The following is a 24970-nucleotide window of genomic DNA, read 5'->3' as shown; positions in this document are numbered from 1 at the left end:
TAAAAAAAATTCTTTTCTTTGGAAGTGTGCTTATTTTTTTTTCCTGTATATTTGGTTTTAACCTCTTTCTCTGCAATTTTCCAAAACGGTTTGAAGCAGGCTATAAACCCATAATTAAATGACAAAACTCAAGCATTTTTCTGATGATGAGGGGATAGTTTAAATGTTTTCTTTGAATGGGAGAATGTATTTTCTTTACAAGCTGTTAAAATATATTCTTCCTGAATATATTTAAAATATATTTTTAAAATATTTTAAAATATATATTTAAAGTATATTCAGGCCTGAAAGTGACTTAGTTGTGTTACCTATTTGTACTGGTAAGAGAGGGAGTGAAAATTCCATGAAAAATTGGGTAAGGAGAGATTAAACGGTTTATGTTACCGAGTTTAATCACATTTTTCTGATGAGGAAGGGCTGAGGGAGCTTCAGTAACTTGCTCAGCATCTGCCAAGTGAGGGTCAGGGCCAGGATCCAAATCCGGGTCTGACTCCAAAGTCCACATTCTTTCCTCTGCCTTCTTCCCCTCTGGTGAGGTTCCTCTGTGACCCCCCTTCCCCACTCTGCACCTTGGCAACAAGGACAGATGCCTGCAGGTTCCTGGAGGAAAGGGGGACCGTCCCAGAGAACCCCTCCTCTACAGGGGCTCTTTATGCTGACAGGTGATGGCCATAGAGAAGGATGGTTGGATAAAACAAAAGACCTGAGACAACAGTTTTCCTGAAAGGCTGTATCCATTAGAAAGTGTGAAGAACAAATCGATCAAAGTCTGGGCAATAGAAACGGTCGAAAGTGTTGGCTCTTTGAAAACAGCCAATCTGATTTGGGTTTTACCCTAAAAACTAGGGAGGCACTGCCCCATTTGGGGGTGTGAGGTGGCTTTTTATCCATCATGATAAAGTGTTGTCCTGACGCCTTCTCTCTGCAAACTCCACAGGACACTTCAGCAAAGGACAAATAGCCCATCTGCTAAGAGGAGAATTTGAGTAACATCTTAAAGTGACATATCTGAGGCACCCAGCCCAGTGCCTGGTCTAAGTTTGGTGCTAAATAAATGATCGTTCCTTTTTCGTTCCCGCAAGAGATATGAGGCCAATAGAATTTTGAGGGAAACCGTTAGTCTGAAGTCTGCACGATTGCCAAGTGTACAGTTTCTGTGATGATGTCACAGAATGTTTTGATAGGAGGTCGCTGAGAGACCATCTTCGGCTCTGACTCCTTTCCCCCAGCTTTATTGAAGTATAGTTGATGAATAAAAAGTGTGTATATTTAAGGTGTACAATGTGATGATTTAACATATGTTACATTGCGAAATGATCACCACAATCAGCCCAACACATCATCACTCAGTTACCGCGTGTGTGAGTGTGTGTGTGTGTGTGTGTGTGTGGTGCAGAGGTGGTAAGAACACTTGAGGTCTCTTTTCGTAGCAAATGTCAAGAATACGATAACTGTAGTCACCACCGTACTGTACATTAGATCACCAGAACTTGTTCATCTGGTGACTGCAAGTTTGTACCCTTCAACCGACATCTTCCTGTTACCCGCACCCCAGCTCCTAGCAACTACCGTTCTGCGCTCTGCTTCTGTGAGTTTGACTTTTTTAGATTCCACACAAAAATGAGATCATACAGTATTTGTCTTTCTCTGGCTTATTTCACTCAGCATAATGTCTTCCAGGTTCATCCATGTTGTCGCAGACGGCAGGATTTCCTTCTTTCTCACGGCTGAATAATATTCCATTACATATATGTATATGTATATCACAACTTCTTTATTCATTCATCCATCGATGGACACCAGGTTGTTTCCATATCTTGTGAATAATGCTGCAATGAACGTAGGAATTCAGATATCTCTCTGAGAAATTGATTTCATTTCCTTTGGATATATTCCCAGAAGTGGGATTGTTAGATCATATGATTGTTCTATTTTTTAATTTTTTGAGGAACCTTTATACTGTTCTCCATAGTGGCTGCGCCAATTTACATTCCAAACAATGCACAAGGGTTCCCTTTTCTCCACGTCCTCACCAACACTTATTACCTCTTGTCTTCTTATAATACCATCTTAATAGGTGTCAGGTGATAGCTCATTGTGGTTTGATTTGCATTTCCCTGATGATTAGCGGTGTTGAGCTCCTTTGCATATACCCATTGGTCATCTGTGTCTTTGGAAAAATGTCTGTGCAGGTCCTATTTTTCAATTGGGATGTATTTATTTATTTGCTGTTGAGTTTTATGAGTTTCTTACATATTTTGGATATAAACCCCTTTCGAGATACATGGTTTGCAAATATTTCCCCCCATTCTGTAGGTTGCCTTTTCATTTTGTTGCTAACTCCCCTTTAACCAACACCAAAATCTGACCAGAAGGCCTAGCTCATCAGAATGTTGTTGACACTAAACTTATAGAGGAAAGGAGCAAATGATAAGAAAACCAGTTGGTGACAAGGATGTATAAATAAACATAGCACCGTCTAGACAGCACCCTGTGTTCAGTATTCGTTCTTCTCATTCTCAGACAGCTAATCTCTAGTCCTGGAGGGTGATTCCTAAACTCAGAAGGACGAGGCACTAGAAGTCAGACAAAACCAAATTAATCCTGTTCTCTGTGAGGCACACTTTACCAGGACTCCTGTTCTAGAATGTTTTCTGGTAACAAGGTTAAGCCCTGACGAGCTAGAGATCTCGGTGAATCAGAATACACTGATCGGGACCTGCCAGGCGCTTTGCCTACAGCTGGAGCTCAGGAGACGTGTGTTTGCTCCCCTCAGGACCAGGGCTGGGAAAAGATGCACCACAAAGATGCACTAAGCACATCACAGTTTTCTGTCCCCTCTCGGTGCCGTCTGCCCAACACCCCCGTCCTGCTTCTCCTCCCGTTCCTGCACGAGAAGAGATGTAGGGTGTCAGGAAATGGGCTGACTCACCTGACATCAGATTGAGTCCTTTTTATTTGCCCTTTTGGTTGGCCTCAGTCTCTGATATTGGGAACGACCATGTTATGTTTGTGAAGGTTTTCATTTCACAGAAGACACTTGGACTGCAGGGGACTCTGGTGATTAAAGGTCCGGTGTGAGTGGCTGCCTGATAGCTCTTTGTTTCCCACAATCCTTTGACTAGAAAAAGAAATCAGAGTGTGTTTTAAACATGCTGCCCCGCGAGGGTCAGGGATTCCTTCACTTTGGGCTGTGTCTCTGGTGGTATGTATTCACACTTTGCTTCAGAGGTAGGTTTTATTTCTGCTTGTTCTCATATTCCCTTTTTAGCTACATGTATTTCCCAGTTTTATTTTCCTCCTTTTCTAGTTGTGCTTGGCTGAGCAGAGATGAGATATGCTATGGATAAATATGTAGAGTGTCGGCACAGGAATTACTCCTCTTATAGCTGCTAATTAATCTATTCATTTTTAGTTGGTTGGCTTAACATGTAAAATGAGATTTCGGGGGGATGGGGTGGGGAGGACAAGGAAACATTGTAAACCATGTTTTATTTTATTTTCCCAATGAAAAATAGGCAAAAATAACAATGGCACAGTTTTCTATCCATCTCCGCTATGGATGTATTCAACTTCTTTACCTGTATTTAATATTTTTTCAAAACTGTGGTTTATTAGCTGATACTATTCCTCAGTCTATGAACCCTTCCATTTTGTAGGTAATCATCTTCATTTTGGGAAATGTGTCCTAAGAGTAAGATCATTCATTTTCAAACTTAAGGCTTAGAAACGGACAGCTGCTGTTCTGTCCATGTCTACAAAGCCACATTTCCACGTGCTGTCATCTTTGCAAGGACTTGCTTGTCAAGACTCAAGGAGGGTTTATCTGAAATGTCTCAAAGGAAAAGAGAAACCTCAAAGGAGGAAAATGGGTAACAGGAGGATTTTTTAGTTATCTGTTTTATGTAGAAATATTTCTATATTAATTATGATGGCAGACAATGATGTTTTACATCTAAAATTGTTCTTTTCTGCTGAAATCTCAGTGTTTCCAAATGCATCTGTCAAACAACACTTTTTATTTAGTAATATAACAGCTATCCTTTCCTTTATTTTTGCCTAATGAGTTGTTCAGCCCCTTACATTTTTTTTCTTTCAGGGTATAAATCCCTTTGGGAAATTTATAGAATAGTATTTCAGGTATCAAATTTGAATTCTATAAGGAAAAATATAGAGGGGGCCTTAATGAGATGAATTATGTCAAATGAAGGCAAGTAACCTATATTTAATGCATTCTTGGGAAAATACAAAGAGATATGCATTACATTATTGTCTAAAATTTAATGACTGAAAGTGCTATTGTTTAAGAACTTTGGGGATTCTATAAAAAATATTTTAAGTAAATTTTCCTTAGAAACTTTGCACTCTCACACATCTCCAAGAATTGAAATTCAAAGTTGATTTTAAAAAGGAGGAGGGCTTAAGACCTTAATGAAATTACTAGTTATTTAAGTTTGATTGAAGAAGGTTCCCCAGCTACACACCCTGCTGGCTGTAGAAACAAGAGACCAGTCAGATCAGTATTTTGACAAGAAAGGGCAGGACTTTTCTTTAATCACCGGATCAGTAAGACGGTGGGTTCTGTTCAGTGACATAAGTGAACATCTCAAGCCTGTGTCTATCTATCCCTTTACACTGTGCTGCCATAGACTTTAGAAGTGCTCTTACCAACATCATTTTGTTTGCTAGCGCACTAGTCCTGAGATGCCGGTATTACTCTTGTCATCTCCGTGGTGAAGGTGAGCAGCCTGGCCAGGAGGGGCAGGTGCAGTGGTGCTGGGGGAAGCTGACGTCCCGCACCCGCCTTCCCGGGATGGAAGCCCCTGGAACCTCCCCACCAGCCGGCATCCTTTCTGCTTCTCTAACCCCTCTCTCTGTGTGGTGCCGCAGGATGTGCAGGCTGTGCGTCCGAGGAGAGGCTCTTTCACAAACTGTTTGCTCGTTATAACCAGTTCATCAGGCCCGTGGAAAACGTCTCCGACCCGGTCACTGTGCATTTTGAAGTGGCCATCACGCAGCTGGCTGACGTGGTAAGCGCAGGGAGGGCACCACGAGGCCTCGGAGGCCCCAACTCTGAGGGGTCCAAGCAATTCCCACTCACTGCACTGGGTAAATAAAGGGATTTTTGAACACAAACAGACACAAGTCTACAGAGTGCTGCCCTTCAAAGCCGGCCCGTTGGGAGGGATCCACTGTCCCCAGGGTTGCTGTCATTATTCCCCTTAAGGCGATATTTTTCTGGAAATGCTCTCAGAACCAGTTTATGAAACAAAGAGGCGAAGGGGCATTTGACGGGGGAATACAAAGGGAGCTAACTTCATTGTGCACCTATTATGCACCAGTGTCCGCACTTAGTGGCTGTCATCTGCATTTTACAGCTGGGGAGAGGAAATCTCAGGTAAGAAACTTTCCCAGCGTCAGACAATTACAGATGGTGGCACTGGGGTTCAATCAGCACTGTTCAACCCCAAAGCTCATGCTCTTCTGACTCCGTATAAGAAGAATTGCTTTAAGTCTCCTTTGTTATAGAAGAAAGAGAAAATTCACCTTGTTTCACACAGGGTTCCATCCAGCCCTGATAAACTGATGGGAATTTGGAGGTCTTAGTTTAACTTATTGCTACCCTGTTTAAGGGCAAGGAGGACTAGAGTTCTTTCTTTTGAACAATCTTCACACCCTAGATGCTGGGAGAGGAGGTGTGGGACCTGATACCCTAACAGAGGTCAGGGTTCTGGGCTCCAAGGCATGGCAGGGCCAGGCTGGCCTGAGGCACTGGACTCAGACCAAATTCCAGGAATAGGCAGGCTCAGGACGTAAGGGCTAAGGGACGTCAGGAGCATCTCTGAGACAATGGTGCACAGACCGAGGGAGCAGCCCAGGTCCTGGACGGGGGCCGTTGGGGCCTCCTTCCTCTCAGCTTTGCCTGGAGAAACAGTGGTGGCTCCAGGTGCACCTGGGGGAAGACCTCAGTTATGGGTATGAAGTCCGGGCTCACCATGTTTCTCCAGTCCGTGCTTCCCAGCGGACTGGGCTGACCAGTCCTCTAGCTTCTGGCCCAAGCTGGAAGTGTGTATATGCTGATAAATACTGATTTTTAAAAAAAGTAAGCCAGATGTTTTATCTCACTTAGATGGACCCACTCCTTCATTTAATAAACATTTATTTAGTACCTATTCTAATCCCACCTCCCCTTTCCCCTCAAATAGCTTGGCACTGGTTACTGGTCTCCTACCAGGCTGGAAGCCACACTTGGTATGAATTGGGCTGTTATGAATGGAGAACTGGACTGAGTTTCCCCTAAAGTTTGTGATGCAGCATCCCTTCAAATCCATGATCTATACACCCTTTCAGGACATTGTTCTGAAGATGGTGGGTGGAGGATTGCTGAATACAGATTTTGGTATTTGCGTTTGGCTGCTATCAGAGATTGAAAACCACACACATGCTCTCTCAGCTTATATAAAACAAGTTTATTTCTTTCTTATGTAATAGAAATCTAAAGGTTAACAGCCCAGGTTAATACCAGGTGGCTTTGTGGTAGTGGTTGCATCATGGTGTTTGGTTGCCCAGGTTGTGCACTGCACAACTCCTGAGGATGTTAATCACATGAGCTATGATGCTAAAAGCATAAACTGTGACAGGGACCAAGGTTCCTTCTATCTTTCTATGTCACCATCCTTAGCATGTGATTTCTTCCCTCAGTGTTGCCTTGTGGTCCAGGATAACTGCTGATTTTCGCTCATCATATTCACATTCTTGGCAAGAAGCAGGAGGAAGGGAGAAAGGGGCACATACCAGACATCTGTGACTTCCTTAAGGAGTTTTATTAGAAGTCCTACTGACAGCTTCTGCTTCCTAGCTCATTGACCACCCCTAGCTGCAAGAGAGTCTTGAGAAATGTAGTTTTTTAATTGAAGTTTTATTTATTGAAATAATCATAGATTCACTTGCAGTAAGAAATAATAGAGCCCTTGTATACTTTTTTGACCAATGGCAACAACTACTGTGTCTTTCATTTCTAAAATTTTGTCGTTTCAAGAAAGCTGTACATAAATGGAATCACACAGTATGTAACCTTGTAGACTGGCTTTTCCACTCAGCATATCAGTAGTTCATTTCTTCTTTTTTTTCTTCCAGTTTTATTGAGATATATTTGACATACAACACGTATAAGTAAGGTGTGCAGAATAGTGATTTGACTTACATACATCATGCAGTGGTTGCCGCAATAAGTTTGGTGAGTCATTTCTTCTTATTGTGAGTAGTATGCCATGGTATTGATGGAGCATACTTCGATTGACCTTCCACTGGTTGAAGAACATTTGGGCTGATTCCAGTTTTAGTCTTTTACAAATAAAGCTGCTATGAACATTTGTGTACAGGTTTTTGGGTGAACATTAATCGTTATTTCTCTGGGATAAATGCCCAGGGGTGCAATTCCTGGGTCATGTGGTAGTTGTGTGTTAGTTTTAAAAGAAACTGCCAAAATGCTTTCCAGAATGGCTGTACCCATTTACATTCCTACTAGCAATATGTGAGTGATCCAGTTTATCTACAGCTTTGCCAGTATTTGGTATTATCACTGTTTTTTATTTGAGTTATATTAGGTATGAAACGATATCTCATTGTGGTTTTAATTTGCATTTCCCTAATGATTATTGATATAAAACCTCTTTTCATGTGCTTATTTGCAATCTGCATATCCTCTAAGGTGAAATGTTTGCTCACGTCCTTAAGCCCATTTTCTAATTGGATTGTTTGTTTTTACTATTTAGTGTTGAGAGTTCTGGCTATATTCTAGATACAAGTGCTTTGCCAGTTTTGTGGTTTGCAAATATTTTATCCCAGTTTGTAGCTTATCTTTTCTTCCTCTTCACATGGGCTTTCACATGAAGTTTTTAATTTTGATGCGGTCCGATTTATCATTTTTTCCTTTTATATGTCGTGCTTTTGGCATCAAGCCTAGTAATTCTTTGCCTTATCCCAGATCCTAGAGGTTTTCTTCTATGTTTTTCTAAAAGTTTTATTTATGTCTTATGTTTAAGACTATGATCCATTTTGAGTTAATTTTTATATAAGATATGAGGCCTAGATTTTTGTGTTTTAGACCTGTGGGTGTCCAATTGCTCCAGCACTATTTGTTGAAAAGGCAATCCTTTTCCCACTGAATTGGTTTTGCACCTTTGTGAAAAATCAGTTGAACATATTTGTGTGGGCCTATTTCTAGGTCCTCTATGCTGTTTCATTGATCAGTGTGACTCTCCCTCCACCAACACTGCACTATCTTGATGACTGTAGCTGTAGAGTAAGACTTAATATTGGCTACAGTGATTCCTGCCTCTTTGTTCTTCTTTGTCAAGATCGTCTTAGCTATTCTGAGGCCTATGCCTAGAATAAGCTGCCTATGTCCACAAAAAGCCTTGCCCTGATTTTGATAGGAACTGCATTAAACCTGCAGATCAGTTTGGGGAGAAGTGACGTCTTTACTCTGTTGAGTCTTCCAGCCCATGAATGCGGGGCGTTTCTCCATTTATTTAGCTTTTCTTCCTTCAGGATTTTGTGGTTTGCAGTATACAGATCCCATTTGTATTGTTATGTGTATATGTAAGTATTTTGTTTTATCTGAGGGTGACTGAAAATAGTACTATGCTTTTAATTTTGGTTTCTCCATGCTCATTGTTAGTATATAGAATTCTAAGACTTTTGTGTATTGATCTTGTATCCTGAGATCTTGCTGAACTCACTTAGTTTCAGCATTTTTATAGATTCCATGGGATTTTCTTTGTAGGCAACCTTATAATCTGCAAATAGAGATAGTTTTGTTTCTTCCTTTCCAGTCTATGCCTTTTCCCCCTGTTTCTTGCTTCATTGTAGTGGCTAGAACTTCCAGTACTATGCTGAATAAGAGTGGTGACAACAGACATCCTTGACCTGTTCCCAATCTTAAGGAAAAAGCATTCAGTCTTTCACCATTTGTTATAAAGTTAGGTGTAGATGTTTTGTAGATGCTCTTATCAAGTTGAGGAAATTTCCCTTTATTCCTAGTTTCACAGAGTTTTTTTTTTTTTTTTAAATTTTTATTTATTATTTATTATGTTTATTTTTGGCTGTGTTGGGTCGTCATTTCTGTGTGAGGGCTTTCTCCAGTTGTGGCGAGTGGGGGCCACTCTGCATCGCGGTGCGCGGGCCTGTCACTATCGCGGCCTCTCTTGTTGCGGAGCACAGGCTCCAGACGCTCAGGCTCAGTAGTTGTGGCTCACGGGCCCAGTTGCTCCGCGGCATGTGGGATCTTCCCAGACCAGGGCTCGAACCCGTGTCCCCTGCATTGGCAGGCAGATTCTCAACCACTGCGCCACCAGGGAAGCCCTCACAGAGTTTTTAATAATGAATTGATGTTGAGTTTTGTCAAAAGCTTTTTCTCCATCAATTGATATGATCACATGGTTTTTCTTCTTTAGTTTGTTGATATGGTAAATTACATTGATTAATTTTTGAATGTTGAACCAGCCTTGCATCCCACTTAGTCATGTGTATAACTTTTCATACATTGTTGGATTCAGTTTGCTAATATTTTGTTAATGATTTTTGCATCTAAGTTCATGAGAGATATTGATCTGTAATTTTCTTTTTTCATAATGTCTTTGTTTGGGTTTGTGTCAGGATAATATTAGCTTCACAAAAAGGATTTGGAGTTGTTTCCTCCTCTTCTATTTTCTGGAAGAGATTGTGGAAAGTTGGTATTGATTTTTCTTTACATATTTGGCAGAATTCTTCAGGGAAACCTACTGGGCCTGGAGATTTCTTTTCCAGGAGCTTTTAAATTATAAACTCAATTCTTAAATGACTATAGGGTAGTCAGACTGTCTATTTATATCACTTTTCAGATTCTTTTCCCTTGTTGTTTATTACAAAATATTAAGTATATTTCCCTGTGCTATACAGTAGGTCCTTGTTAGTTTGTGGTTTTTGAGGAATGGGCTCATTTCTTTTAAGTTGCCAAATTTATGATAAAATTGAAGTTGCTCATGGTATTATCTAACTTTTTAATGGCTATAGGTTCTGTAGTGATGGCTCCTGTTTCATTCCTGATATTGGTGATTTGTGTCTTCTCTCTTTTTATTTTTGTCAGTCTTGCTAAAGTTTTATCAATTTTGTTGTTTTTCCCACAAAGAATCAGTTTTTTGTTTCATTGATATTCTTTATTGTTTTCCTTTTCAACTTTATTGATTTGTTTTATCTTTATTTTTCCTTCCTTGTACTTGCTTTGGGTTTATTTTGCGCTTGTTTTTCTAATTTCTTGAGGTAGAAACTTGTGTTATTGACTTGAGACTTTTTCTCATTTCTAATATAAGCATTTAGCTATAAATTTTCTTATCAGCACTTTTTTTAGCTATGTCCCTCATATTTTGATATATTGTGTTTTTGTTCCCATTCAGCTCTATGTGTTTTAAAGAATTTCCTTGAGACATTCTCTTTGACCCATAGATTATTTAGAAGTTTAGTTTCCATGGGTTTAGAGATTTTCCTGTTGTCTTTTGGTTATTGATTTCTAGTTTGATTCCATTATGGTCAGAAACACACTATGATTCCAATTCTTTTAAATTTGTTGAGGTTTGTTTTATGGCTTATGATAAGGATATGCTCTGTGTTGGTTAATATTATATGCATGCTTGAAAAACTGTGTATTCTGGTGTTTTTGAGTGGAGTATCTATATATGTCAATTAAATTCTGTTGGTTGATTATGTTGTTCAGATTTTCTCTATTTTTGCTGATTTCTGTTGAGTTTACTGAGTTCTATTGGTTGCTGAGAGAGGGATATTGAAGTCTCTAATGGTAATTGGGGATTTGTCTGTTTCTTCTTTCAGCTCTATCAGTTTTTGTTCCATATAATTTGAGACTCTGCTGTTTGGTGCATATATGGTCAGGATCATTGTGTCTTCCTGGTGGATTGATCCTTCTTTCATTATGTAATGTCCCTCTTTGTCTTTAGTAATTTTTTTCCTCTGCATCTACTTTGTCCAGTATTAATATAGCAATTCTTATTGGTGTATTAGAGTCTACTTGTCCTCATGTGGGGCACCAGAAGTCCCTGTGGGCCATATTCATTGTTGTCACTGAGCCATGGTGAGGCCTGGGAGTGACTGTGATGCAGTACAGCCCAGATGCACAATTACCAATGCCCTTCTAGAAGACTATAGGCCGTCTGCTGCTGTTTGAGCCTCAGACTTGGCCTCAGAGCACCAGAGAGCTCTACATGGAAGGGTGTTTGCTGCTGCATAGAATGAACTTGGCCACAAAGTTTAATGAGTGGATGATCTTCAGAGTAAGTGTATTTCCACTGTCCCCCTCATGGGGCCAGGGCAAAGCCCCTGCCCAGCATTTTTGATGGCCTGGCATATCTGACATGACAAACCTGAAGGCTCTCAAAATGTAGCCCGCCTGGCCTTTCTGGTCTCAGTCTCTGAGTCTGTTGCTGCTGCTCCAGAATCTAGTCCATTTGAAATTGTAACTCCAATCCTTTCATTGAACCACGTGTCAACTAATTTATTTTCCCAAGAAGCAGACGCAGGGTGATGGTCCCAGGAATGTGGGGTGGTACTGTGGGTCTCTGGCCTCCTTCAACTGGGCTGTCTGATAGCAGTTCCCAAGGCCATAGGTGCGGTCTGGCATTGGATGGAGAATGGGACTTTCCAGACCCGATCCTGACCCATAAACTTGGCTGACACCTCTGAGGGTGTCCGTCCACCATGAAGCAGGTCCACACCACATGGAGCTTCACCAGCCTGCGGAAGTATCGATGGGGAGACAGGAATACTGTCGGGATGATATCGCCAACTGATTTTAATTCTCAGAATACAACGTTCTAGTTCACAGTGTGCACTAGTTCTCTAACCAGCGTATTAGTGGACAGAGAGGAAGCAGTCGTTGGAAGACGCTTATGACTGTTCCCTCCGAGACATTGCTGGACTGCTAGAGCTAGTCCATTCCTGACTGACAGCCAATGGATTTATTGACATGGTCCCTGCTTGAATCTGCTGGGCACAAGGTATGAGCAGAAGACACTGTCCTTAGACTTGGGTAATTGTAAAGTCATGAGTAAGTAATAGTCCATTTCTTTGCTTGCCCTGACCAACAGAAAACCATGAATGTAACTCCTTTTGTTGACCTTTTAAAACCCTGGGGCTTATCATGACTTGACACAAATGCCTTTGAAGGAGGAAGCTGGTGAGGTCTCCAGGTAGCGTTTTCTGGGGGGCATGGAGAACTGCAGAGCAGCAAACCAGAGTGGGCTGGTGTCCAGCCCTGGCCACAGCTTCCTCAGCCAGTGTGAGGTGTTTACTCTCGAAGGTGCTCATGTGTCTGGGGAAACAAGGTTGGTAAGTTTTGGGAACCCACTGCCGGCCACTGGGTGACCATCAATAGCCTCCAAGTGTTGTGCTGTGAGACTGCTGAAGGTTCTGGATGTGTCTTCAGTAGCTGCTCCACTGAGAGGTAGTAGCTGATTAAGAACACATTGTATTTGGGATGTCATCCTGGAACGCTTTTATTCAAGAGACCCATGACTCTTTGCAGGTCATTTAGGTACCTGCTTAAACCACCTCCTCAGACAAGCCTTCCTGGATCATCCTGTCTAAAAGAGACGTGTGTGCGTGTGTGTGCAGACACACACACACACCACTCAATCCCTCTTTATTTTCTTTCATAGGACTTATCACTATCTTACATTATACCATGTATCTATTATTGATTTTCTGTCTCCCCAGCTAATAGCTTAGGCATGTGTAGGTAGGGATATTTTCCATCCTGATTACTTCTGTAGCCCCAGCATTTATAGAGCTCACAGTAGGTACTCAATAAATACTTGTTAATGAATGACTGAAGCAATCGGCAGTGGTTTGGGTGGGAGCAGTGCTCTGGGGAGTGGCAGGTTCCAGCTGGCAAACTCCATGGTGAGCTGAGGCTGACACCTTGAGGGGCAGTGGGGCTCAGGACTCAGAACCTAGAGGGTGCTGGGGCACAGCTGAGGAAGAAGATGGCAGAAACAATGATACCCATCACCATCTGCAGGGCTTCCCCTCCCTCCCTCCCACTCTCTCTTCTCTCCCTTCTTTCCTTTTATGGGATCAGAAATCTTTATAGGCTGCAGTGGTCAGAAAGGCTTCACAGAAGTGGGACTTCAATCAGATTTGAAAGACAGTCATAAAGCCACATTTCAAAGTCAACAGGGTTGGGACCAGTGTGGAAATATTGTATTTTTGGCTTTTTATAAGTTGCCTTTCAGTCTTCTTTTTTTCCCTCCATTAGCATGAATAACTCAGATTGGCTATTTTTAGTTGTAATTTTTGCTCTAAGATTCACTTCTATTAGCAAGTACATTTGAGGCTAAAAAATATTGTTTCTTCTTCCCAGGATGAAGTAAACCAGATCATGGAAACCAATCTGTGGCTACGTCACGTACGTGTCTACGTCACACGTTCTTCTCTTGGAATTGTGTCATACTCGTGTGTCAGTTTAACAACATCCAATGGATAAAATCCACTAGCATTCCCTCTTTGCATCTCCAGCTTATGATAGAGCATAAAATATTAATTAGCTCCAAAGCCCAAAGTTGAATCTGGTAACGGCTGACTGGGTGCAAGCTTCACGGTGCAGAACTGAGTGACAGAGTTCTCTCTGACTGTCCTTCGGTGGTTTCTGCTCTCAAGCCTCCTATTTTTGTCTGAGTCTCGAGCTCCAGAGCCAGATGCTTGCCCACTCTTTGATCCTGCTCTGGGTTAGATCCCACCATCTGGTTTTATCAGTCAGACCATCTTGTTCTTCCTTCCTGTCTCAACCTTCTATGCAGATTTTGTAACAAACCCATCATCATACACTTGAATTCTCTTTTTAATATTAGCAATGGATTGCTACTCGAGATCGAGCACAGTCCATGGAATATGGAAGCTGAGGCTATAAACTTGGCTAGCTAATTAATAATCAACAGATACTTATCTAATATCTATGTTTGCCCAAAATCAGCTCAGCTACCTTGTTCCCCATGGATTTAATCTTCCAACTTTTGGTAGGAAACCAACTCTTTAAATAAGAAAATTTTCAAAAAGTGGTTGAACCAACATAGAATTAACGTTGGAAGAAAGTCAAGAATTTTTTTAAACTGACTTCTATTCCCTTTAGATCTGGAATGATTATAAATTGCGCTGGGACCCAGTGGAATATGATGGCATTGAGACTCTTCGTGTTCCTGCAGAGAAGATCTGGAAGCCTGACATTGTTCTCTACAACCAGTATGGGCATCTGACTGCCAGTCTCTTTCCAAAGTTGCCTTTGGTACAGGCTGACCCAAAGCACAGGGGGTGTCACTAATGGTGTCTGATTTACTTTGCAGTGCTGTCGGCGACTTCCAAGTCAAAGGCAAGACAAAAGCTCTTCTTAAATACGATGGCATGATAACCTGGACTCCACCAGCTATTTTTAAGAGTTCCTGTCCTATGGATATCACTTTTTTCCCTTTCGATCATCAAAATTGTTCCCTGAAATTTGGTTCCTGGACCTATGACAAAGCTGAAATTGATCTTCTAATCATTGGCTCTAAAGTGGACATGGATGATTTTTGGGAAAACAGTGAATGGGAAATTGTCGATGTTTCTGGCTACAAGCATGACATAAAATACAACTGCTGTGAAGAGATATACACAGACATAACCTATTCTTTTTACATTAGAAGATTGCCGATGTTTTACACCATTAATCTGATCATCCCCTGTCTCTTTATTTCATTTCTAACTGTGTTGGTTTTCTACCTTCCTTCTGACTGTGGTGAAAAAGTGACGCTCTGCATTTCAGTTCTGCTTTCCCTGACAGTGTTTTTGCTGGTGATCACAGAAACCATCCCATCCACGTCTCTCGTGATCCCCTTGGTGGGCAAGTACCTGCTGTTCACCATGATCTTCGTCACCTTGTCCATCGTGGTGACGGTGTTTGTGTTGAACACCCGCTATCACACCCCGACCACACACACATGCCCACGTGGGTGAAGGCAGTCTTCCTCTGGCTGTTACCCCAGATCCTGATGATGAGGAGGCCTCTGGACAAGAGGAAGGGGACAAGATATGACAAAAACCCCAAAGGCTTCTCTGGTAGGCCTGCCAAAGTCAAGTTCGATCATCGCAGAGAGCCCAAACTTCTTAAAGAATGCTGCCACTGTCGTAAGTCCAGTGAGATCGCCACCAGCAAGAGACAATTAAGTCATCAGCCTTTACAATGGATGACTGAAAATTTGGAGCCCTCACCTGAAGTCGAAGATGTGATTGATAGTGTTCAATTCATAGCAGAAAACATGAGGAACCAAAATGAAACAAAGGAGGTAAATGTATGGCTCTTCTAGCCTGTTCACCCGCAGCAGGCCTGGGGGCCCTGCGTAGACATGTCAGATCTTCAGTGTGAGTTCTGTTTGCAAGACGGTCAGGGAGTGGTGCCCTAAGATCCAGCCCTGTGATGATGCAGTTATGGGTGAACTGCCCTGGGGAGGGGGTGGGGTAAGGTGTAGCCTCAGAGCAAATCTCTGCCTCCAGAAATGTCAACTCAAGTAAAATCTGGTTAAAATAAACACTCAGGGCAACCTTGGTTTATTAAACTGAGAGCCCCTGCATAAGGAAGGGTGGGAGAGGGAAAAGCCGGCTGAGGGGCAGGAGGAAAGCCTGCAGGGCCGCTCACAGTCTGGGAGCCTGGGAGGAAGGTGACGTGAGCCTCCGGCAGCTCCAATCCCACTTACTCCACTTGACGGGGATCCAGGTGCTGACTGAATGAACCTCAGGGATATTTTTAGCATCAACACAGTCTGCTTCTGCGGCCCAGAGCCTAACTATAGCAGCTCGGACCTCCCCATCCTCCAGAGAGAGAGAGCTCAAGAACTTTATGCCAATTTTCCATACCATCAGGATGACTAGCTGGGGGCCTCTGAAAACTCCTGCCGCCAGGGGTCTGGGTCTGACCTGATGGCAGTAGCCATCATCCTTATCTCCTAATGAAGGGACATGGCAGACCTGAAGTCCACCCATTGGTGCTGAGGCGGACACGGGCTGCATGTCACACAGGCCGGGGAGGGGGTGCATCAGGGGCAGGTGAGCCTAGGACTCCCCTCTGTGGTGACACCTTCATCAAACTAGGGGACAGTTGCTGCTTACTTGATCACCACCAGGTAGGGCTCTTGGAGGTCGGGAACAGGAAGGACGTGAGAGATGTAATGAACTCTCCCTGACCAGCGTGATCCTGAGTTCTAGAGAGCCACCTATGCCTGATGGGGGGCCCATCACATCGCACGTCCTACACCCCCCGCCTCAAACCCATTTCCCAGACTTGCCAAGGAGTCAGAATGTCCCGTGGTGCCCATGACAAGGGTGGATGAGAAGTGTCACCTGCCCCATCAGTAAACGAAGGATGTTGCACCCACCAAGCCATCAACCACTGCAGTCACCCCCAACTGTGCACCCTGAGTGGATTCAGGGTGGAGAAAAGAAGGATGCTGGCCCTAGATAGCTAAGTTGCACATCAAAGGAATGATTTCCATGAACCCAGACTCTTGCATCTTCCCATACATAGAAAAGTGCTAAATTCCTTAACTTGAGATGTCTGGTTCTCTTTAATTAACAGTAATTTTTTTTAACGTTTTTTAAATTGAAGTATAGTTGATTTACAATGTTGTACTAATTTCTGCTGCCTAGCAAAGTGACTCAGTTATACACATATATACATTGTTTTTTGGTATTCTTTTCCATTATGGTTTATCTCAGGAGATTGGATAGGGAGGAACCACGATACGTAGGAGGTTTTGCAACAAAAACCAGGTTGTCGGAACATCAAAGGATTACTGTTGCTGTCAAATGCAACAAAATGCTCTGCAACAGTAATCTTTCGATGTTCTGGCTACCTGGTCTTTGTTGCAAAACCCCCTCTATGCCCTGACTTTTCCCTTAGCTCTTCAGCGCAGTCCCTCAGAGCGATCTGAGAGGCTGACTCCCAGGCTTGAATTCCTCAGAAAATCCACTGAATAAAACATAATTCTCAACTGTTAGGTTGTGCATTTTTTTTTCAGTCAACGCAAAAGTGGAGCTCTCCGAGCAGCTCCTTCTGGGGCGCTGCCTGCAGTCAGGGGAGGTCCTGTGCGCCCGCATAAGCCTGCTCACCCTGCAGCCCGCTGTCCCAGGACTGATGGGGCGCACGCACCCACCCTCTGCAGACAAACGGAAGTCCTCTGTGTGCTACAGAGGAGACACGGGTTAACCAGAATCACAGGGATATTTGCTTTAAAATCGCCAGGAAATCTTCTGTGAAAAGGAAGCAGCTTACTTATGAGACAAAGCTTATCTCCCACGGTTCTGATTTTTTTTACAGCTGCTTGACTTTTGTCTTTCAGGTGCAAGACGACTGGAAATACGTGGCCATGGTGGTGGACAGGCTGTTCCTGTGGGTGTTTATGACCGTCTGCGTGTTTGGAACTGCGGGGCTGTTTCTCCAGCCACTCCTGGGGAACACAGCACATTCATAAGATGGATTTTCCCTTTAGCTTCAGAAACTTACAAGACACTGTGTTTGTTCCATGTTTCCCCCACCACAAGGAAAGGGATAGAAAGCTTCGCACCAAGTCCCCATCTAGATGGGAAAAGAGGACTTTATTGCCAATCAGGAGCCTGGATGCCCTCCCTTGGGGCACAGAGGAGTCCTTTATGATCCCAGTGTCTGGGATCTGACACTGGAGCCCAGAGCTGGCAGCGCCTGCAGGCTTCTCTTGTCTGTACACGTTTGGCTTCCGGGGATGTGACCGACCCACAGAACAGCAAACCGTGGGATCAAAGTCAAGCCACGCTAAGAGGTTCTTTTGCTTCTCCAGTTTATGGGCTTCTCAGTATAATGACACCTGCCAGACGTGAAACTCTGGACCTTGGACTTGCTGACCTCTGCAGCACCTGTGAACTTGTGTATGCTTGCTTTCTCCTGCACAGCTCTGTGATGTAGAACAGACACTGCAGCATTATTTGATACATTATTTGGTAAAAAAAGTATCAGCAGGTAGTCAGTCTAACCAACAGGCTGTATTTACTCCCCTTTTAAAAACTCTTATTGAAGTGTAGTTGATTTACAATGCTGTGTTAACTTCTGCTGTACAGCCAAGTGACTCAGTTATACATATATATGCATTCTTCGTCATGTTCTTTCCATTTTGGTTTATCACAGGATACTGAATATAGTTCCCTGTGCCGCACAGTAGGACCTTGTTGTTTATCCATCCTATATATACTAGTTTGCATCTGCTGATCCCAAACTCCTGGTCCTTCCCTCCCCCACCCCCCCGTATTTAATTATCATTCATCTGGCTAGAGGCTTGAGTGGTGACTTTGCCACAGTCCCAGAAATAGGTTCTGTCCATGCACTTGGAGCTTTGTAGGAAAAGTCATAAACACAGAGATCTCCAGGACCAGGTATCACATGGGGAATGTAACCAGAGCAACGAAAATAAAGCATGACGTGGTCTGGCCGGAGAGACCTGAAGCAACCTTTGCCGTGGGTCCAAAAGGTGTCTCTTCTCATCAGCAGTTTCCATTTGCTCTTTGTAACTAAGACTGAAAAGAAAAGTGTTTCTTCTGTAGGAAATGGTGATCTTGTACCTTTTAGAGCAATTCCCTTTCTGAGAGGGAGAACCTGGGGTATTCTGTTTTATTCTACCCTCGTTTATTATCTTCTTATTTTTTGTATACACTTATTATAACAGTTTTAAAGATGCATTTTAAAGTAGAAAAAAAAATCTACTCTAACACAGGAACTAATTTCATTTTGCCTTTTCCTTTCTAGTCCTTGTCTAAATGCACACATAATTTGACACCTCAGTTTTACCTTTCGGTTTTGTATTTTGCTATTTTCTCTATATCATGTCAGCAGCATTTCTCCGTGATGTTACGCAGTCTTGAAGTATAATTTTTGTGGTTGCATAACCTCCATTGTGTTGATACCCTACAACTTCTATTACTGATACTGACCAAGGTTCTTGACCTTCCCTTAATCAATAGAAATTGACAAGAGGCCAGACAAGAAACTCAGGCAAGGCTTTATTGGGGCTCCTGAGGTGCCAGGAGCGAAAGGAACGAAAACAAGTAACAGCTTCCCTTGCTCACTCACCAAGGGGGGCGAGTTCCTTACATGGGGTGAGGGTAGGGGTGTGTCCAGGGGTCGGGCCGGAGGGGGGGCTTAGGTGGTCTGCCCACCCCTTAGGTGGGGTTGAGTGCAGGGGGCGTGCAGAGTACCCTGCTTTTGCTCCCAACTCATCGGAAGTGGCTGTTGGGTTTTTTTGGTCTTTTTGTATCTTGTTGTCCATAATTTGCCCCAACTGCACATATACACAGTTATTTTTAGTCCCTTATAGTTTCTTTGTATTTTTTTGCTCAAGGAGACGTTTGTCCAGGTGCAAGCCCTGCAGCAAAGGGTCCCAGGTCCCAGATCCCAACCTGTCTCATTACCATGTGCTAATTCTTCCTTGTCTACCTCATCCTGGAGCTTAAGGCCGGTTGTAGCACCCCAGGCACAAGTTACTCTGTTTTAAAGTATTTTTACTCTCTTCATGTCATGTGATTGTAGCACCTCTATTTTATCTGTCTTTACAGAGGGTTGCTTGTTTCTTGATACTTTTTTTTTTTCTATTAAGCCAAATCACTATTTCAAGTCACTGTTTAAAAGTTTTCATGGTGGTAAATAAACATAACAAAATGTACCATCGTAACCCTTTTTAAGTGTACGGTTCAGTGGTAGTAAGTACATTCGCATTGTTGTACAATCATCAGCACCATCCATCCCCGGAACTCTTTTCGTCTTGCAAAACTGAAACTCTGAACCCATTAAGCAATAACTTTTTAATTTTTTTGAGGGGCTGTCACACTGTTCCCCACCGCAGCTGCACCATTTTACATCCTCACTGACAGAGAGCAGGGTTTCATCTTCTCCACACCCTCATCAACACGTGTTAGCTTTTTGATGGTGGCCATCCTAATGGGTGTAAGGTAATATCTTGTGGTTTTGATTTGCTTTTCCCTAACGATGAGTGAGGGTGAGCATCTTTTCATGTACTTATTGGCCACTTGTATATCTTCTTTGGAGAAATGTTTATTCAAGTCCTTTGCCCTTTTTAAGACTGGGTTATTTGTTTTCTTGCTGTTGCGTTGTAGGCGTTCTATATATACTGGATATTAACCCCTTATCAGATATAAAAAGAAGACTTTTAAGAACTGCAAAACAGGAAGCTGAGAGGAAAGTGCTCCCAGCCAGGGGCGGGAAGCCAGGATCCTGACTTCTTAGCATATTCTTCTGTGCATGAACGGACATCAGCCCTCCCAGCCCAGCTTTCCAGAAGTTGCTTGGTGATCCTCAGGGGCAGTGACAAACTAGCAACATACATTTTAATTTTTTCTTTTTTTTTAATTAATTAACTTATTTATTTATTTTTGCTGTATTGGGTCTTCGTTTCTGTGCAAGGGCTTTCTCTAGTTGTGGCAAGCGGGGGCCTCTCTTCATCGCGGCGCGCGGGCCTCTCACTATCGCGGCCTCTCTTGCTGCGGAGCACAGGCTCCAGACGCACAGGCTCAGTAATTGTGGCTCATGGGCCCAGTTGCTCCGTGGCATGTGGGATCTTCCCAGACCAGGGCTCGAACCCTTGTCCCCTGCATTGGCAGGCAGATTCTCAACCGCTGCGCCACCAGGGAAGCCCGCAACATACATTTTAAAGAAATAACCATTTGAATAAAAGGGGCATCACAGCGTGGAGATGTCTTTGTGTATCAGGTCTGTAGAATCAGTGACTTTGAGAGATGGAACGGAACTCATAGATTATATAGCGCAACTCATTTTCTAATCTCAAGAGGCAGAATGGCTTGCCCGTGATCACGTAGCTAACAAATTCAACTCTGAAATCCACATCTCCTGACTCTTAAACCATTTCCCTGCCCCTGGATAATTTAGTCTCTCTCATGAGATGGGAATCGAAAAAGACAGAAAATCAACTGATTTGCCCATCTCCTCCCTTCCCATCCCCATGTCCTCCCAAAGGCCAGGAAAAGCACCTTTCACTGTCAGTAATCAGAAAGAAAAAAGCTTCGAAATGTAAACCAGGTTAGAGAGATGAAGCAGCAAATGCTCTCTTCGTTTAGGAAAGTTAGGACTATTAGTGTCAAAGTTTATTTTAGCGGGGGCAGGCGGTACAAATAACTTTTGTGGGCTATATGTGAGTCTTCAGAACGAGATCAGTCATTGCTGAGTTGAACTGCAGACATTCTTGGGAATATAAGTCCCAGGTCAGAGTGGAAGCATTTTTCTCCCTCACTGCCCCGTCTGTTCCTGCTTCCCTTGGCTGAGGCAGCAGAGCGGGGGCAGAGGAGAAAAGCTGGACGTTAGCAGATGCTGAAGCGTAAAGAGACTGACCAAAGAGGGGCCCATCATGCGGGGTCTGCTCTCTGCAGAGAGGCTGATTTGCCCCCCACTGGGCCCCGGGCCCTTGCCATCATGCTGAATGTGGGCCTGGGTGCTTGATCTTCTGATTTTTCAAGATACACTGAAAATCCAGCTTTTTATACAGGATCTCCTAGTTTTAAAATGTGGCAACTAAATTAAGAAGCAAAAATAAAGTCTCGGTGTCAGCTAAACAAAAAAACCTGCCTGCAGGGCTGTGAGTTGGCAGCTTTTGGCTAAACAAACCAGGGCTTGATCGCTTCTGTCCAGCAAGGTCAGGCAGGAGGGGCAGAGTCAGGGGCAGGGAAGTGCTGGGGTGGGAGGGGGAGGAGGTGGACCCCGGGACCACGGAGCTCCATCTGAGGGCCTAGAGAGTTCTACACGGGCTGTCCCACTGGCCCCAACCTCCCCCGAGGCCTAGGGTGTGCCTCTTGGGTGTAGTGAGGGGACAGCGGGATGAGAACAGGGGCGTCTCCCCTCGCCCATCCCCACTTTTGACTTGGGAACTATCATCTGAACACTTTAGCAGCAGCAGCAGTTTTCAGCCAGAGCTGCTATTGTACCCCTTACACACACACACACACAGACACACACACACACACACACACACACACAATTTCCAGCTGGTGTTTGGAAACGTCTAAAAGGGTATTTTGGGTTGTCACAATGAATGACTGGGGTGTTTTGTCACTTAGGGTCTGGGGCTAGGGATGTAAGCCTCCTGCAGTGTGAGGGGCAGGTCAGTGTAGAATTGTCCCAAACAAGATACCCATACCTCGCAAAGGAACGTCTGAGCCTCTCACGGGTGGTCAGTTTGGAGCACAGGCCTGTGAAGACCCGCACTCTGTGGGCTGGTTGAGGGCAACCACACACCACACCCAGCACGCACTCCACACCCTCTGCACACACCACACACCACACACATTACACACACACCACACACATTACACACACACCACACACACCAAGCCCCCCACCCACGCCACACGTATCCCACCCACCACACACCCCACACATCGCACCCTCACTGGGTCCTTGGTGCAGAAGCACCCATCCTCCTGGAGAAACAGTAAGGCTCCTTCCCCACTGTGTTTTCCCCTGAGGATAGCGTTCTGCAGGTGGAGGGGACCTGCATCTGTAAACATGGATGTTGATAGTGCTTTCCACACAGCGCTGTTTGGAAGATCGCCTGAGTCAATCTTCACGATGTGTACTCTTCCTTCTGACCTCCCTGTGGATCTTGCACTCTTCTGGCCTGGCGGAGATCACCCCTGAGTGTTCGGGGGCACGTCTAGTCCTGCAGCAGGCCAGGCTGCTCTGCCCTACCGCCGCTATTCTGCCTGCCCGGAGGGGTGTGACAACGCACACCAGCGGATACACTGCTGCTCTCGGCTAGTTTGCCTGAAACTAAGATTGTCTATGAACTGGAGAAATAACGTTACTTTTATTTTCACTGCTATTTTATTGACATACTGAACAGAAAGTCTTAATACAAAGAAGGAGTGTATGTCAGGTTAAACATAAATGGTAGTCACCATGGCTATTAAGTAAACAAATTCACATTAATACATAATAGTAGTAGGTGCTTCCAAGGAAGAATTATGACACAACCAAAAAAATCCATCCCAGCATAAAGATATTACTCTTTGGAAACTACAGTGTTCTAATGTAGCTAGTTAGAGACCATTTTTAAAAGGACCAAGGTCACAGGTAAGAGTCTCTGTAACTTTGCTGTGTGTTATGGCCACAGGCTATACTTGTAAAATTACCAGTGGATTAAGGTGGACAGATCACTTTAATCCAGGGATTAGTCTTTTTTTTTTTTTTTTTGAAAGTCTTTTACTTATTTATTTATGGCTGTGTTGGGTCTTCATTTCTGCGCGAGGGCTTTCTCTAGTTGCGGCAAGTGGGGGCCACTCTTCATCGCAGTGCGCAGGCCTCTCACTATCGCGGCCTCTCTTGTTGCAGAGCACAGGCTCCAGACGCGCAGGCTCAGTAATTGTGGCTCACGGGCCTAGTTGCTCCGCGGCATGTGGGATCTTCCCAGACCAGGGCTCGAACCCGTGTCCCCTGCATTGGCAGGCAGACTCTCAACCACTGCGCCACCAGGGAAGTCCCAGGGATTAGTCTTAACGCTAATGACAAGACAGCCCGATAGCATGTCCCCTGTATGGTAAATAGAAACCACACACCATCATCGACAATGTATTCTGCCAATAGTATTGAACTAGATTATAGTTGTAACTTCCAATTTACAGGAAATACAGGACACAGGGGACAAGCTAAATGACACCAGAAGCAAGTAACAAGACAAATCCTAAAAATGAGACATTCTTGGGGAAAACTGATCTACTCCTTTCAACAAGTTAGTGACAAGAAAGAAATTAAAATAGATTTAAGAGGCATAGCACTATGGATTGAATCCTACTTTAGACAAGCTATCTCTTAATTTAGGCTATTCTTGAGATAGTTGGGGAAACTTGAATATGGAGTTATTGATTCTTCTAAGTGTGATCATAGTATTTTAGAATTCTTTTAATGTAAGAAAATGGTTCTTTAAGGGGCATACTGAAAATTACACATGCACACAGAGAGTTGGAAATATTGGGTGGAACTGAGCAAGAATACAAATTTGTCCTCATTTTAGACAAATAACCCAATCCAAACTTTGTGATACTGGGTTAATTAAAGAACAAATATGATTTAAGCCTTGACCACGTACTCAACTCTCTTAGATGCTGTTGGGGATGTAATGGAGGATATGCTACAGAATAGCTGAGGAAATAAAATTCGCAGAACAAAGCAATAGAGAACAATTATGTTCTAAACTACATATATATCAGAGACTGAAAGCACCACAGGCTCTTGGAGACGGGGGCTCCGAGTGGGCTGCGTGTTCTGTGAGGACTTCATGAGGAGGGGGGTGTGAGCAGGGAACTGAAGGATGAGAACAATTGAGGGCAGCTCTCTGTGTGCCCTCACCTGTGTGTGCCCACATGTGTGTGTTCCACACCTATGTGTGTGCCCGCATGTGTGTCCTGCACGCTCACATGTGGGATGCAAAGTTGTATGGGTCTTCCAACATCCACTGGTTGGAGTTAGCTGGAACATTTTGCCCGCAGATTTGTCTTGCTAAACATTTGAATGTAAAATTGCTTTGCTTTGAAGTTAGGTTTTGTAGTTACTCCTTAGGGCTATCGTGCTATATAAATGTTTATCCTTTCCCACACTTGAGACCGTTATCCCCTCCCAGTCTAGCTGGGACGAGGCTTAAGCTTCGTGCACACATAGAAATGCTTGACCTTTGCTGTATTTGTGTCTGGTCAGAAAGAGCCTTGGCGTGGAAAGTGTTTCACGTGGCGTTTTTCATAATTTAAAACTGAATTCAACTCTAAATGCATCTTTCCAAGATTAGTACTGTCATTTACCCAGCAAACTAATGAGCTAAACAAAGTTAAGTAATGAGTTAAGTCAACACTGTTC

At 43.6% G+C, this 24970-nt stretch overlaps 1 pseudogene; it reads left to right on the top strand.

Moving 5' to 3' along the window:
• Positions 1–3152: 3152 nt before the first annotated feature.
• Positions 3153–17546, top strand: LOC132356469 (neuronal acetylcholine receptor subunit alpha-6-like; annotated as a pseudogene).
• Positions 17547–24970: the final 7424 nt, after the last annotated feature.

This window comes from Balaenoptera ricei, chromosome 21, assembly GCF_028023285.1.
Source record: "Balaenoptera ricei isolate mBalRic1 chromosome 21, mBalRic1.hap2, whole genome shotgun sequence".
NCBI lineage: Eukaryota > Metazoa > Chordata > Mammalia > Artiodactyla > Balaenopteridae > Balaenoptera > Balaenoptera ricei.
The sequence above is the reverse complement of the archived record's forward strand: the minus strand, read 5'-3'. Positions and strand labels throughout refer to the sequence as shown.